This window comes from Tenrec ecaudatus, chromosome X, assembly GCF_050624435.1.
Source record: "Tenrec ecaudatus isolate mTenEca1 chromosome X, mTenEca1.hap1, whole genome shotgun sequence".
NCBI lineage: Eukaryota > Metazoa > Chordata > Mammalia > Afrosoricida > Tenrecidae > Tenrec > Tenrec ecaudatus.
The window spans coordinates 44,204,089-44,221,319 of record NC_134548.1 but is presented as its reverse complement, the minus strand read 5'-3'; the positions used below and the strand labels follow the sequence as shown (position 1 = coordinate 44,221,319).

General features: G+C 44.2%; 1 pseudogene; it reads right to left on the bottom strand.

Annotated features, from left to right (window-relative positions):
• Window positions 1-12,625: 12,625 nt before the first annotated feature.
• Window positions 12,626-16,982, bottom strand: LOC142433306 (elongation factor 1-gamma pseudogene; annotated as a pseudogene).
• Between the last annotated feature and the right edge of the window lie 249 nt (window positions 16,983-17,231).

Genomic DNA, 17,231 nt, shown 5'->3' with positions numbered 1-17,231 from the left:
TCGCGGGGGACAATCTGACAGGAGACTTCAGTGCTTGGATACCTTGCCGGGTTTTTATAAAGTCCACTTCCAGGAGCATAACCTAGTCCCGAGCTGGGAGCCAAACTTCAGGTGTCATATAGGACTAATTCTGTATCACAGACTATGCCCTTATTCAGACTCTCTTACAATATTTGAACTATCCGAAGCCTTTAAGATGAAGGCAGGGTTTTGGCTAAGGTGAATTCCTATCACACCTCTTCCTCCCACCAAACAGACAAGAAGGCTTCAAAAAGTTTGTAAAGAAATCCCATTATCTTTCAATCCCATTTTTTTTGGAAGAACTTTCGGAAGCCCCCTTCATGCGTAATAGATTTTTAAAATGGCCACATGTTCTGTCAAGAGGTGGAGACTCAGAGCCTGGCCCTAGGTCTTGCTTTGGTCAGTGCTGTTGTTGGCGGCTGCTGAGTTAGCCTCGCTCATGGTGACGCTGTGGACAACTGCCCACGAGAAACGTGGCGATCCCTGGGGCTTTCGTTAGATGAGTCTCTAAAGAAAGCAGAGCCCCAGGCCTTTCCTTCTAGTTTGTCTTGGTCTGAAAGCTCTGCTGAAACCTGCCCAACATCACAGCAAGAGCGAGCCACCATCATGGATGGACAGGGTGATGGTGGCTGAGCACGAAGTGCATGCAAACATGAAGTGCTCGGTTCAAATACGGGTGTTCTTTGGGGAACCCCCAGTGCTGTGGACTCGAGCAAACACGACACAAAAAAGAGGCTACAAGAGTGCTTGGGTCTGAGGACCTGCAGTGTTCTCTGGAGCCCAGTGACCATCGCCATGTAAATGAGCCTTGGGTAACCTGTTCTAGTCACCCCTGTGACCTTAGTTACCCTAAGAACTGATCACAGATGCATGAATGGACCCGGTGGAGGCCAGCAGGGCTGTCCAGCGGAGCTCAGCCGAGCCCGGTTCTCAGTTCGCAGCATCTTGTTTTAAGCTACTGAGTTATGGGGTAGTTTGCTATGCAGTAAAAGCTAACTGCTATAGGATATCAAACAATTGTTCAACTTTGGGTGAATGGACACTTTTGTAATTCTTGGAGCTATAGCCTGAGCTTTATTTTTGCTCATTCAGGACTATAGATTGAGAAGGTAGAGGTTGAATTTTTAGTGATTCCAGTGTTTCCTAAATTCTTTTTATTTTTTGCTTTCTTTTAGTTTACACTTTCTTTGAGATGAGCCCGCTTCTCACTAAGGACGCCAAGTCCATTTCGGTTTTACCTTCTGTAGCCCCTCAGATTGCTCGTGAGGTTGGAAGGATAGGGAATCTGGGGGGACTTTGTTTGTCTATTTTTTTAAAGAACTACATACAGTATCTACCTCTACACAACCCCTCGCCAGAGCCTGTTCTTTTTAAAAAAGATATTTTATTGGGGGGTTCTTACAGCTCTTATCACAATCCATACATTTATCCGTTGTGTCAAACACACCTGTACGTATGTTATCATCGTCTTTTTCTTTTCTTTAAAAATAATTTTATTGGGGGCTCATACAACTCTTATCACAATCCATCCATCCATCCATCCATTGTGTCGAGCCCATTTGTACATTTGTTGTCATCATCATTCTCAAAACATTTTCTTTCTACTTGAGCCCTTGGTATCAGCTCCTCATTTTTTCTCCTCCTTTCCCCATCCACCCTCCCTCCCCTTGATAATTTATAAATTATTATTATGTTTTCATGACTTACACTCCTTTCCCCCACTTTTCTGCTGTCCATTCCCCCCTGGGAGGGGGCCATACATTGATTATTATGATCGGTTCCCCCTTCCTCCCCCATCTTCCCTTATCCTCCTAGTATCGCTGCTCCCCTTATTGGTCCTGAGGGGTTTATCTCTTCTGGATGCCAAGTGTTGCGAGCTCTTATCTGTACCAGTATACATGTTCTGGTCTAGCCAGATATACTGTTCTTTTTAAGTTAACAAGTACATTATGATGTTGAAAATTCAAATACTAAAATAGTGTGTAGAATATGAGTTCATTAGATAAACTAAAACTATTATAGATACATGTATAGATACACATATATACACTTACTTAAGAAACCCTGGTTGGTAGAGTGGCTCTGCGTTGGTCTGCAAACCACAAGGTCAGCAATTTGAAACCCCCAGCTGCTCCCCGGGGCTGAGAGGAGGGTTTGTACTCCCGTACAGAGTTCCAGGCTGGGAAACCCACAGGGGTAGTTGCACCCCCTCCCCCCCAGAGGGCCACTAGGAGTTGGAATCTACTCAATGGCAGTGAGCTATTGGGATACACATATTTTACACATATTTGACACATGGAAAATTCTAGAAAGCAGTGAAGAAATAGTTCATAGAGATTATCTCTAGCCCTGGGAATAATGGTGGGTTAGGGGATTAGGACATTTTATTTGTTGTTTGTATCACAGTTGAACTTTTCACCATGATCCTTGTTAAGCTCATAACTTAAAAAAATAAAATTTTGGAAATAGAGTCCGTCACAAAATGGCTCAAGCGGAACTGTGCCTTTGTATCATTTGTATATGTACATTTCCTCTTAAAAGATCAACATCCAAAAGGTCTCCCAATTATTTCCAGAGTCTCATCAATGCAGGTGCCAGAGATTTGAGTTTTTACTCTGGTAAGCATTTGCTGCATGTCAAAAATACTGACTTTAAGGAAAGAAGATGCTTATTTATTTAGTTTTGCATTACTTTCCCACCTTCTTCCAAGAAATATTTGAAACTTCTAAGGTAATGCCTGAATTAAACACTATGAAGACAGAATTTCCAGCCAAATAAAAGACCTCATGTTACCATAGAGTTTCATTTGCAAGTTGAAAAACAAAAATTAAAACAAACTCTCACTTCATGGACAGCTCCTAGGACAGGCTCACTGCATGGAGGTTGAATCAAAATGGGTTCTGTTTCTCAGGTGACCTTGAAGGAGGGGATCGTGAAGGAGGATGAAGAAGACCCAGGCCCTGGGTAGTTCACCTTCAGCTGTTGGTCACAGATATGCAGCTATCAGGGGTCAAGAAGCCAGGCCCTTGGCGATGGCGAATTGTGCCTTTGCTCTCAAGTCCCAGGATCTATCAAACCAACACAGCAAAGGGCCTTCAAAACATGAGCCTTAGCTCAGAAGGCCCTCTCTGCTTCTTCTGATCATATAGTAGCTAAAGGTTTTCGAATGGTGATGTCACCAGCCCACCCAGAATAGACTCTCAAAAAGTTGTTGCTGTTAGGTGCTATCCAGGTCTTTGTGACTCATAGGGACTCTCTGTACATCAGAACAAAACAATACCTGGTCTTCTACCATCTTCCCAATCGTTTCTATGCTTGAGCGCATTGTTACAGCGGTGTGTTCATCATTTCATGGACGCTCTCCCCTTTCCCCGACCCTTGGCTTTACCAAACATAATGCTCTGCTTCGGGGGGGCTGATCCCTCCTTAGAACATGCCCAAAGCCTGTGTGAGGCACTTGGCCACCCTTCCTTCTAAGGAGCCCTCTCGCTGTGCTTCTTTCAAGACGTAGCACTTCATTCATCCTTTGGTCTTCCGGATTCAGTGTCCACATTGAGCATGCAAATGAGGCAGTTGGAAACACCATGACTTGGGCCAGGCACACCTTAGTCTTTAAGTGACATCTCTGTTTTGGACACTTAGCTTTTTAACACTTTAAGAAGGTCTTTTGCAGCAGATTTGCCCAATGTGAGCGGCCATTTGATTTCTCAACTGCTGCTTTCCTGAGCAGGGATTCAAGTCAAATGAAATCCATGACAATTCTAATCTTTTCTTCACTTATCATGACATTGTTTATTGGTCCAGTGGTGAAGATATTCTTCTTCTTTATGTTGAGATAAACTACCCTGAAGGCCAGAGTCTTTCCTTTTCATCACCAAGTGCTTCAAGTTCCCTTAGCTTTCAGCCAGCAGGGTTGTGTCATCTGCATATTGCAGGTTGTTAGTGAGTCTTCCGTCGATTCTGATGCTGCATTCGTCTTCACAGAATCCAGCTTTGGGGATTATTTGTTCAGCATACAGCTTGAATAACTAGGATGAAAGGACAGCACCCTGACAGAAACACACCTTTCCTGACTCTGTTCTTTTAGAATGACTGCCTCTTGGCCTATGTACAAGTTCTACACGAGCATAACCAAATGCTTGGGAATTCCCATGATTCCCAATGTTATCTATCATTTGCCATGATTCCTAGAGTTGAATGATACCTTTGCATAGTCAGTAAAACATAGGTAAATATCTTTCTGGTGTTCTTCTCTCTCGGCCAAGGTCCATCTGACATTAACAATGAGATCCCTCATTCCATGTTCTCTTCTGATTCTGGCTTGAATTTCTCACAGTTCCTTGTTGAGGGCCCACTGCAACATTTAAAAATTATCTTCAGCAAAACGTCACTTACCTGTGAGATTAATGCACGTTTTGAATAATTTCCACCCTCTGTTGGATAACTTAGGCACGAGTATGGAGCTCTTCTAAATTTCTTGGCATAAATAAATAACTGGAGTCCCTCCAGTGTTGCCTCAGTTCGCTGAGACGTTTCAATTGGTATTCGGTCAATTCCTGGCGTCTACAATTCCTACAGTGCAACTTGGTCTTCTTCTATTTTAATTTGCTAACTTCAACTTACTACAGTTATTCATTCTGTATGCGGAGCAAATTATTCCAGAAGCTGGACAATACGAAGAAGAACGCAGCACCAGGATTGGAGGGAGACCTCTGAACACATTGTGATATGCAGATGGTGTGGAGAGCAAGGGGGACTCGAAGCACTTGATGAGAATCAAGGACGACAGCTCTTAGTAGGGACTGCAACTCCATGTAAAGAAAACTCAAACCCTCACAACTGGATCAAGAGACAACGTCACAATAAGTGGAGAAATGATTGATGCTGGTAGGGCTTTAATTTCATTGGTCCCACAATCGACACTCCGGGAAACAGCAGTCAAGAAAGCAGAAGGATTGCATTAAGCGAAATCTCTCGCAAAAGACCTCTGTATTGAAGAGCAAGGGTGTTAGATCGAGGGCTGAGGTGCACCTGAACCCCATCGTGGCCTTTCCAACCACCCCACTTGCACATGAAGTTTGGACAATGAATACGGACGATCTCGGAAGAATGGATGCATTTGGCTTACGGTGCTAGGGAAGAATATGGAAAGTAACACGAACGGCCATACAAATAAACAAGTCTGTCTTGGAAGAGATATAGCCACGATGCTCCTCAGAAGCGGACAGGGGGAGACTTTGTTTCATGTGCTCTGGACATATTGTCAGGAGAGACAAGGCCCTGGGAAAGGACATCCTGTTTGGGAAAGCAGAGTATCAGGGACAAAGAGGAAGGCCCTCAGTGGGATGAATTGGTATGAGTTGTAGCTGACTCCATAGCACCTAGCAATAACAACCAAACATTGGCTCAATTGAAGCAAGCTTGCTTTTAAAAAAATGACTAAGGGGCATCTTGTGAGATGAACAACAGTCGTTTTTTGAGGAGGGAGTGCCAACACAGCAAAATAGTTGATAAGGTTTAAGGGTGCCCATCTTCTTTCTCCTGTGGAGTCACAGGCTCTCCGATTTCTCCTTTTCTTTGCTTGTTTTTCCCCCATCTCCTACTCACTATTGCAGGTGGGGTTTTATGTCCACGAATCAGCATGGGGAGCAGTCCTGGGGGCAGTGTGGGTTATGTGTTGGGCTGCTAACCACAAAAGCAGCACGTTGTAGCCACCAGCCACTCTGCCGGAGAAACACGAGCCTTTGCACTCCAGTGAAGACTTACGCACAGGGGCAAGTTCTACTCCGTCCTCTAGGGTGGCTACGGACCAGAAACGGCTTGCTGGCAGTGAGAGTTTTGGGAATCAGCATGTACTGGCTGAAAGCATTGCTCCCCCCTCTTCTAAGGGGCCTCTCAATGCAAGCAATCATACAACTGTGGTGTCTGTGACTCTCGGTTAACGTTTTTGGAGCTTCTGATATAGATAGTATTAGAACCTGGCTGTACCAGATATTGTCAGTGTCCTGTACAGAGGCCCTTGGCCTTATCATTTCAGTGCATGCGAACTGCATTTCCAACTGTGCTTCTTTCGTTGCCACTGCTCTGCCTCTGTAGGTATGGCTGGCTAACGGTGCTGAATAGGAATGCTTAATGCCGGATGCATTATTGTTTAAACACAAACACGCTGACTTCTTTGTCCTGTCGGTGGAATAACTCTGAGGCTTATCTTCTACTCTGTTCTGTAGTGAGCTTGAGCTCCAGTTACCAGTGCTGGTAACTTGCTTGACACGGCGCCCTGTGTTCACTGCCTTCTCTTCTCCTTTTCTCCATTCCTCTACCAGTGCATCTTGAAATCTCCTCCTACATAAATCACTTGCTCATGAATCCTTGTCTTAGAATATATTCCTGGGAGAATCCAAACTCGAACACTAGTCCAATAAGGAGTGGTCAAAATTACTTCAGCAGTAGGGCAGTCCTCAGAAGCAGGGCTGTGGGTCAAGCAGATGTAGGAAGATTGGCTTTGTTCAAAAAGAAACCATTTGAAAGGGAGGTGGAGCCTTCGTGCAGGGTAAAAAGATTTACACCCACATGGAAATCCACAGTCCAAAGGGTGGGGCTGTGTTGGAAAACATGTGTGTGAAGATCAAAGGCAAGGGGAACAGAAGTCATATTGTTGTAGGAGCATGTTACAGGCTGCCTTACAGGCTGCCAGACCAGATGGGGAAATTGATGATGGGTTCCTTACTGAGACCACACAACTGGCTCAGAGGCGAGAAACTATACTAGTGATGGAGGACACCGCCAACTGGCCAGCTGTGCAGAGTCTCCAGCTGAAAGCAGAGCATCTGAAAGCAGACGCTTGGCTTACTTTACTGACAGTTTTACCTCCTGTAAGGCGGAGAAGTGACAAAGGGGCACGAGTACTCTTGACGTAATTCAAAACCAAGAAGGAGGAACTGTTTAACAGGCAAGAGGGGCAGGGACCTTTGGAGAGGATGCATTTCCCTGGGTTGCTGTAATAAAGAACCATAAACATGGTGGCTGAAGACAAAGACATTTACTCTTGCGTCATTCTGGAGGCCAGAAGTCCAAGATCAAAGCGTCAGGAAGGCTCTCGAGGAGACCCTTTACTGGCCTCTTCCTACTTGGGGTGTTGGCTGGTAGTCCTTGGAGTTGTTTGATTTATACTGCGGCACTCTAGTCTGGCACCACACGGCCTTCCCCTCTGCGCGTGACTCTGTGTCTTCTCTTCTTCTTCTGGGAACACCAGGCAGGTTGGATTTCGGGGCCACCCCAATCCAGGATGACCTCATCCTAACGAATTACATCTGGCAAGACCCCATTTCCAACAAAGGCTCCCTTCTGCAGTTCCAGGTGGACCTGATTTCTGGAGGACACTATTGAAGCACAGTCAAGTGTGTCTGTCATCACAGAATGAAGGTCACAGGCTCCTCAGACTTGAAAAGGCTTTGAACCATGATTCTCAGGCTTTAGCATCGATACAAATCACCAAGGGGCGGATACAGGTTTCCCTGGGCTTGGCTTCCAAGATTCTGATACAGTAGGTTGGGAGTGGGGCCAGGAATCTTAGGCATTCTTGACGCAGGTGGTGTCCAGAAGGCAATTTGAGAGATCGCACTTTAGAGAAAACAGAGGTAGGAACCGGTGGTTGGAGACATTGTAGAGACCGTACAGAAGGCTGGGAGAACCAAAATATAAAATCCCAAGTCAACCACCACAGATGGGCCCAAGGAGAAATTAAAGACAGACTTGATGGAGCGCTTTTGCTATGCAGGGAATCCTGGTGGACACACTTATAAAACTTTCATGCTTAAGAGTTGGCATCTAGCCAACGATGAACATGGAAACACTTGCAAAGAACAATCTGAGTGGTATCAGGAAGGCTACAGAATCAAAGGAAGCTTAGACAATGCTAGCCATTAACAAGGGCTTCTAAGTTAAACTCCGAGAAGGCAGGCGAGTGAGCAAGGAAAGCATCCCGTCTGTTGGGGATCCAATGGCAATATGTTCACAGTTGATAAATGCAGTGGATCTCAACCCATGTTTTAGTTGGCCTTCTGAGAATATATTGTCCATTTCTCAAACACCACCTAGCGTAGACAATACCTCAACTAATCTTCACAACAGTTCTGTCGTTAGACATTATTTACTATCATTGGGTGCCATTGAGCTTATGCCACTCACAGCAACCCCACGTGGTAGAGTAGTACTCTCATAGGGTTTTCTAGGTGGAAATCTTTATTGATACCGGCAATAGATCTTGCTACGGTAGTACCACTGGGAAGATTTGAACCACCAGCCTTTTAGTTAGTAGCTGACCACTTGCAGTAAACAGACATGAGGGCCCTCTCTGACCTCCTCTGGCTTCCCTATTGCCAAGAGGTGAGGGCCAGACAGGCATGCACACGGCATCCTTTGTTAAAACTCTGACATCAACCATAGCTCTGACGCCACTCTACATCTATGCTGGGTTCACTAATTTGTTGCCATGGCCATACAGAACTCACGAACAATACTCACCGTCAAGGGGCTTATTTGGAGAGTTCATAGGTCACCAAACGTGTGCATCAGCAAACGGCAAAGCCAGTCACTGTCCACAGCAACACTTGCCCTCAGTCAGCAACCATGTCTCTCTCTGCTCCTCAGCCTCTCAGCCACATGGTCCCTGGGCCTCTGCCTTGCTGGACCAAGAAGCCCGCTTGCCACTCGCAATCACAGCCTTGCCCTCTCAGTGGTGCTCCTCTTGCTCTGACCAGCAGTCTCCTTGCAACCATCTCTGTTGCCTCTGGCCTTGAATTTTGCCGCTCTAGACCGAGATCTAGAATGTGCTCTCTCAATAGTCCTGGCCTTTCTCTTCTATTGCTTCAAAGATAGCTCACCCTTATAGCCAGGGGGGTGGTAACACAAACTGATGAATTCCCTCCATGAGCGGTGCACACACCCTATTTGCATAGTCCCACTACATCACTTAGTGGGAGTTACAGCCACGTGGGTAGAAGAGCCACATTAAGAAATTTCATTCCACCACAGCCCTTAACTGTCCTGCCATCAAGACCTTAGCCTTGATGCAAAGGTGCAAAGCCTTGTGGATCTAATGGCAGTGGACACATCCCCAGAGCCCTGGCAGCAACCTGGTCCAGCCAGCCAGCAGGAAGGTGAAGACAGAGAGAGAGAGAGAGAGAGAGAGAGAGAGAGAGAGAGAGAGAGAGAGAGAGAGAGAGAGAGAGAGAGAGAGAGAGAGAGAGAGAGGAGAGGAGATTCCGAGGATCCTTCTTATGAGAAGGCCACGCCCGCAAGAAGGTACCATCCGGTTGTGATCTGACTGACAGGTTGAACTCCCCCGCTACACTTTATATCTCTTCTAGTCGACCTGAAAGTATGTAACTAGCACAGTCCTCCTATGCTGTTCTTTATCTTTAGTAGTGCTTTGCTTATCCTGGGTCTCTTTCCATTCCATATTAAGTCCTTAAAAAACCCTGAAATCAAAAACAACCAAACTCATTACCATTGAGGAGTGATGCATCAGGATCTCCTGTGGGTTTCTGAGACTGTAACTGTTTTTTGTTTGTTTGGAGCATATCTGAAAAATAAATTTAATATATATATTGTATAGAATGGTTCTTTGTATTGAAATGTTTTGAGGTGGTGACTAAAATTAAACATTCTTTTTTTTATTGTGTATACATTTTATTTACTTCTAGTTTCTTTTTTTTTAATTTTAAATAATTTTATTGGGGGAGTCGTACAACTCTTATCACAATCCATATATCTATCCACAGTGTCAAGCACATTTGTACATTTGTTGTCATTATCATTCTCAAAACATTCGCTTTCTACTTGAGCCCTTGGTATCAGCTCCCCATTTCCCTCCTTCCTCTCCCACCTCCTGAACCCTTGATAATTTATAAATTATTATTTTTTCATGTCTTACACGTCCGACCTCTCCCTTCACCACTTTTCTGTTGTCCATCCCCCAGGGAGTGGGTTATATATAGATCATTGTGATCGGTTCCCCCTTTCTCCCCCACCTTCCCCTTCCCCTCCTGGTATAGTTACTCTCATTACTGGTCCTGAGGGGTTTACCTGTTCTGGATTCCCAGTCTTTCCAGCTCTTATCTGTACCAGTGTACATCCTTTGATCTAGCTGGATTTGTAAGGTAGAATTGGGATCATGATAGTGGGGGCTGGTGTGTGTGTGTGTGTGTGTGTGTGTGAAAGAAACATTAAAGAACTAGAGGAAAGTTGTATGTTTCATTGGTGCTACACTGCACCCTGACTGGCTCATCTCCTCCCGGCAACCCTTCTGTAAGAGGATGTCCAGTTGCCTACAGATGGGCTTTGGGTCTCCACTCTGCACTTCCCCTCATTCATAATGATATTATTTTTTGTTCTTTAATGCCTAATACCTGATCCTATTAACACCCCAGGAGTAGAAAGCCCAGTATTTCTCCCTTGGAACTGCTGGTGGTTTCAAACTGCTGACGATATGGATAGCAAGCAGCCCAACACATAGCTACTATACCACCAGGGCTGTCTATATAAAGTTGGTGATTAGTTTTTCCATCTTTTGAGGGAATGATGCTAGAATGTAAATCAGGATCGCTTTATATCTGTAGATCACTTTGAGTAGTACTGACTTTTTTACAATGTTAAGTCTTCCTAGACATGAACATGGTGTATGCTTCCATCACGTAAGTCTCCTTTGGTTTCTTGCTGTAGTGTTTTATATTCTTCTTGGTAGAAATCTTTTGTTTCTTTGGTTAGACTTGTTCCTAAGTATTTAGTTTTTCAGGTGCCTACTACAAATGGTATTGTTTTCCTGATTTCCTTTTCAGAGTTCTCTTTGTTGATGTACAAAAATCGGACTAAGTTTTTTTCATGTTGATCTTGTATATGCCACTTTGCCGATTCTTTCAATTCTAGTAATTTCCTTCCTAGTCTTTGGTATTTTCTGTGTATAATGCCGTGCGTCTGTAAGTAGAGCTAGTTTTACTTCTTTGTAAATTTGGCTTCTTTTTATTCCATTTTCTTCCCTTATAGCTCAGGCTAAGGTTTCCAGAACAATATTGAATAGGAGTGGTGATAAAAGGCATCTCTTTTGGGTTCCCATTCACAAATGGAATACTTTTACTTTCTTACCATTAAGACTAATATTTGAGAAATGCTTTCAGTCTCTCACACTTAAGGCTAATATTTTCTGTTGGCTTTGTGTAAAAGCCTTCAATTATTTTAAGGAATCTCACTTCCTATTTTGTTGAGTGTTTTTATTGGGAATGGATGTTGGATTTTGTCAAATGATTTTTCTGCAAAAATTTATATGGTCATATGGTTCTCATTTGTTTTACTTATATGGTAGATTATGTTTATTGCTTTTCTGATATTGGAACATTCTTGCGTACCTCTATGAATGCCATTTGGTCATGCTATATTGTTGTTTTGATGTTCTGTTGGATTCTATTGCCTAGGATTTGGTTGGGAATTTTTGTGTCGATGTTCACAGTGTTGTTATTGGTGCACAATTTTCTTTTTTGGATATCTTTGTTTAGTTTTGGTGTCAGGGTCATGCTCACTTCATAAAATGAATTTCATCATTTCTGTATTCTGCAACAGTTTCAGCAGAATCAGTGTCAGCTCTTCTTTGACTTGTTGGTAGAATGTGCCAGTAAAACCATCTGGGCCTAGATATTGTTGTTGTGGTTGTTGGGAAGATTCTAATGACCTGATCAATTTCTTCTTTGTTATGGGCATTCTCTGTCAGTTAGTGTTAGCTTAGGGAGGTAGTGTGTTTCCAGAAATTTTCCCATTTCTTCTAGGTTTGAAAATTTGTTAGAGCATAATTCTTCAATGTGTTCTTATATTATTCTTTTTATTGTGATGTCATTCATGTGATTTCTTATTTGTTTTATATGCATAATCTCCTTCCTTAGGTTTGTCAGTTCATTTTATGAATCTTTTCAAAGAAAAGTTGACTCTGTTGTTTTTCTCTCTGCTTTCTATTTCATGTATTTTGGCCCCAATCTTTGTTGTTTCTTTTTTTATTGTTACTATAGGTATACTTTATTGGGCTTTTTCTAATTGTTGGAGCTGTTGGGTTTAGGTGGTAATTTGAGTTTGTTCTTATATTGTGATGTGTATGTTTGTTACTACAAATGGCTATGTGAGCTGTGTATATTGTGATTTCAATCTTACTTGAATCAAATAATTTTCTCCTTTAGTTTATATTTCTCCTATTACTCAGTAGTTTTTGAGTAGTTTTCATTTTCCATCCCCTGATCTTCCGATTGCTGATTACTAATTTCATAGCACTGTGATCTGAGCAGATACTTTCTAGTCTTGTGATGTTTTTCAATTTATTGAGGTGTTCTTTGTGGCCCAACACGTGAACTATTCTTGAGACTATTTCATGTGTGCTGGAAAAGTATGCATATTGTGCTCTCATTGAGTGGAGTGTTCTGTATATGACAACGAGGTCAAACTGGTTCACTGCAGTTCAGTGCTTTCTTGGTTTTTTTTTTTTTACTGCTCACCTTCCTTCTTTAATGACACCCCCCTCCCCAATCCATTGCCCCACAGGGCAGGCAACGGGTCACCGGCAGGCCGTTCACTTGAAGATCTTGCCCTGGTTGAAGGCTTTGCCCACGTGCTGGAAGGCCCCCTCCCAGGAGAAGTACTCTCGGACCAGCGTCTGCGTCTCCTCACTACCAGCAGCCAGTTTCCGCCATGTGTACGACTCAGCGTCCACCTGCCAATCTGGACTCAGCGGACAGGCAAGCTCTTGGCCTCTGACGACCCAGAAGCCCGAAATGGAGCTGCTGTTGTTGGTTCCAGAGGGGAGAATGCTGGCAAAAGCGTTTCTCCTCAGCTTGTCCAATCGCAGGAACATTCCCGTGATGAGGTTGCAGCTCAGGAATGTCTGGCTCAGCTCCTGGGGAAGCCGTCCTCCGCATACCACAGGCACCAGCCTTCCTGGTCAAAGTGCTCCCAGAAATGCGGCAGCGCCACCGAGAGGGTGTGCTCCTTGAACTCCTTGCACATAAACTCAACGAGCACCAAGGGAGGCTGGGGCAAGTGAGGGGTCCTGGGCCCGGGGCTCGGCGGCCAGCACATTCGCCCACTGGGGCAGGAGCCACGGCCTTCTTATCTTCTTTCAGCTCTGCCTGGGCCTTCTGCTTCTCCTCTGGGGCGCCTTCTCTTTCTGAGGGATGTCCTTCTGAGGTTGGCTCTCAGCAAACTTCTTAGTGTCAAACTGCGCCATCTTCCCCAAGATGGCCTGGCACTGGGGCTGGTGAATGAAGGTGAGGAACCAGCGGTTGGTATTGGGGCAGGCCTAGTGGAAAGAAGGTGCTGGGACCTGTTTGTTGAGCCACCAGAGGGTGCCGGCAATGCGACGTCAGCCAGAGTCACTCGGTCACCCACCAGGAAAGTCCCGCTTTTCTGCTGAGCATCCTGCAGGCCCAGGATTGGCCTCACTTCCTTCCCGGAATTCTCTGTGGCCTGCTTGCACTGTACGATGCCCAGGGTGGGGAACACCCGGGTGGCTGGCCATTGGGACTAGGTCGCTGCCCGCAAAACTCACCCACTGCACCCCCTGGGCTGCTGCCTCTGAGACTCTTTGCAGTGGCAGCTCCTCGTTACTCATCTGGGAGGCAAAAGGCCTTGCTCTCAAATGCACAGGATCTACCATCACCCTCAGAGGCTGGGAGCTTGCCCAAAGGGAATTTGTGGAGAAATTCAGGGGTACGGATGGTTTGGGTTGGTTTGACCAAAGTGGAAGTGGGGTGGTACAGCGTGCACACGGATCTGAGCCCCACTGTATTGAGCAGCTATGTGGGTCTTGCAGGTCCGCTGTTTTTCCGGATAGGTGTACAACCGCCCGGGTGATTCGGCAGAGAAAGGGCTGTGGTCCGTTCTTCTGTGTCTTTGTTCCCTTTCTTTCAAGTTGCTCTAACCTGTATCCAAAGTGGTATGTTAATGTCTCCTTCTAGACTTGTCCATCACTTAGATGCCAATTTGTCTTCCAGTGGTAGCATCTCTGTTGCTGTGATACTGGAAGCCATGCTGCCTGTAGTTCAAACACAAGCAGGGTCACCCATGGTGGACACATTTCCCCACAACTTCCATATTAAGACAGACTAGGAAAATGGAGGGATTTCTGAGGGATTAGCCACTGAAAATCTTGGGAATTGCAACAGGAAATTGTCTTACGTAGTGATGGAAAATGAGCCCTTCAGGTTGGAAGGCACTCAAAATACGACTGGGGAAGAGCTGCCACCTCAAAGTAGAATTGATCTTAATGAAATGAATGGAGTAAAACTTTAGGGACCTCCATTTGCTGATGGAGCACACCTCAACATGGGAAGAAATAGCTGCAAACATCCATAATTGGAATGTGGAATACAAAGAAGTATGGATCTAGGAAAGTTATAAGCCATCAAAAATAAAGTCGAATGGATGCATAAAATGTATACTTTAGGCATTGCTGCTGTTGCTAAGTGCCATTGAGTTGGTTCCAACCTTTAGCGACCTTATACACAACAGAATGAAACATTGTCCATTCCCACACTGTCCACACAGCCATTGTTGCAGCCACTGGGTCAATCCATCTTGTTGAGGGCCTTCCTCTCATTGCTGCCCTTCTACTTTACCAACCATGATGTCCTTCTCTAGGGACTGATGATCTCTCCTGACAACTTGGCCAAACTATCTAGGTGATGACTACGTCTTGTCATCCTTGTCTCTAAGGACCACTTTGGCAGTACTTCTTCCAAGGTTGATGTTTGTTCTTTTAGCAGTCGGCCCATGGCACTTTCAATATTTGTCTCCAGCACCACAATTCAAATGTATCAATTCTTCTTTGGTCTTCCTTATTCAAAGTTCAACTTTCACATGCAGATGAGGCCATGGAAAATATCATGGCTTGGCTCTGGTGCACTTTTGTCCTCAAAGTAACATCTCTTCTTTTCAATACTCTCTAAGAGGTCAAATGCAGCAGATATCCTCAATGCAATACGTTTTTTTGATCTCTTGACTGCTACTTCCATGAGCATTGATTCTGGATCCAAGCAAGCGAAAATCCTTGACAACTTCAATCCTTTCTCCATTTATCATTAAGAGGAGGTCTTGAGGCACTTGGAGATGAAGATGAAGAATTGCCACCTTCAGTATGGATTCTAACTCAATGTAAAGAAAACCCAAATCCTCACAACTGGATCCATGATGTTCTTGTTCCACATTCTCTTCTGAATGTGGCCCGAACCAGATTCAGCTCTCTGTCAATGTGCTGCTGCAACTATTGTTCAAAGATCTTCAGCAAAATTTTACTTGCATGTGATATTGTTCTATAATTAGGTTACTTTTCTTTGGAATGGGTACAAATATGTTCCAGTCAGTTGGCCAACTAGCTGTCTTCCAAATTTCCTGGCAAAAATGAGTAAGTGCTTCCTGTGCTTCATCAGCCAGTTGAAACACTTCAATTGGCAGCCCATCAATTTCTGGAACCAATGCCTTGGATGCAACTTCTACTTAGCTTCAGTACCATTACTTGGCTCTTGCTCATATGCTACCTTCTGAAATGTTGGAGTCAACTTTAGAATGTTGAATTAGTCAACCTTCTTTTTGGTAGAGTGGGTCTGTGTATCCTTTATATCTTCTTTTGATGCTGCCTGCATCATTCAATATTTTGCCCATAGGCTCTTTCAGTATTTCAACTTGAGGCTTGAATTTTTTTTCTTATTTCCATTTAAGATACACTCAGTCTGTATCTTCCTTTTTTGTTTTCCAACTCTAGGCTTTTGTACATTACATTGTAAGATTTGGTTTTGTCTTCTTGAGCTGCCCTTTGAAATTCTCTCTTTAGCTCCTGGACTTCATCATTTCTTCCATGTGCCTTAGCTACTCTGATTAAAAACAAGCTTCAGAGTCTCTACTGACATCTACACTGATCTTTTCTCTTGTTCCTGGATTTTGAATGACCTTTTGCTCTCCTCATGAATGATGTTCTGGATGTCCTCCCATGTTTCATCAGGTCTTCTCTCATTAGCGCTCAATGTGTCACATCTGTTCTTGAGATCTTCTCAAAATTCAGCCGGAACAGACTCAAGGTCGTGTTTTGGCTCTTATGAACTTGTTGTACTTTTCTTTGGCTTCAACTTGAACTTATATATGAGTAATTGATTGTCTGTTACACAATGGGCCCCAGTCTAGTTTTAGCTGTTTTTTATCGATCAACTCCATCGTCTTTTCTCACAAATGTGGTTATTTTGATTTCGGTATGTTCCATCTGTGGAAGTCCACATGTATAATCATAATTTGTGGTGTTGTGAAAAGGTATTTGTGATGAACAAGTCATTGGTATTGCAAAATTCTTTTTTTTTTTGCAGGGGTTTCTTGTAAAGTTATTATTTTCTGGTCTATCAAAATTCTATCATGAAATCTCCTGCTTCTTTTCTATCACTATGACCATATTTTCTGATAACTTTTCTTTTCCCAGGAGCCTTGGTGGTGTAGTGGTTATGAGTTGGGCTGTAATCAGCAAGGACAGTAGTTCAAAGCCTCCAGCCACTGTGTGGAAGAAAGACAGGGCTTTCTACGTTAGTCAACAGTTATGTTTTTGGAAACTCACATGAGCAGTCCTAACCTGTCCTATAGGGTCGCTATGAGTTGGCATTGACTCGATGGTGGATAGTAGTAGTGGTAATAGTAAAAGTAGTAGTTCCTTTCCCTTTGTTTCCAACTTTCATATTCCAATAACCAATAAGAAACTTAGAGGAAAGAAAGGAAGAGAAAAAGTGAAGAAAACTAGAAGAAAAAAAGACAAAAAGAAAGTGGATAAAGAAAGGAAACTAAGGAGAGAAGGGAAAGAAAAGGAAGGGAAAAGAGGCATGGCATAAAAAACACCAGAGCAAGGGCCTGGCACAGACAGGAGAGAACTGGGCATTGGGGTAGGTGAGGGCCCCCATTACGGATAACATCTTTCAGGTCACCAGCCAGGAGTTCACAGCGGGTGAGGGAATAGGATGCTTAGTCCTAGACAGAGTTCCTGCTGGCTTAGAGTGTGACTGGGGTCAGGACGTCTGCTCCTGGAAGGAGGTTTTGTTAGTGCAGAGGACAGCTGGTTGCAAGGCGACTCGTTCTGGAAGGAGTTCCTACCCACTGAGGGATGTCTGTGGGTGGTCTGCTAGTCCGGCACTTTGCCTTCTGCTGGTCTG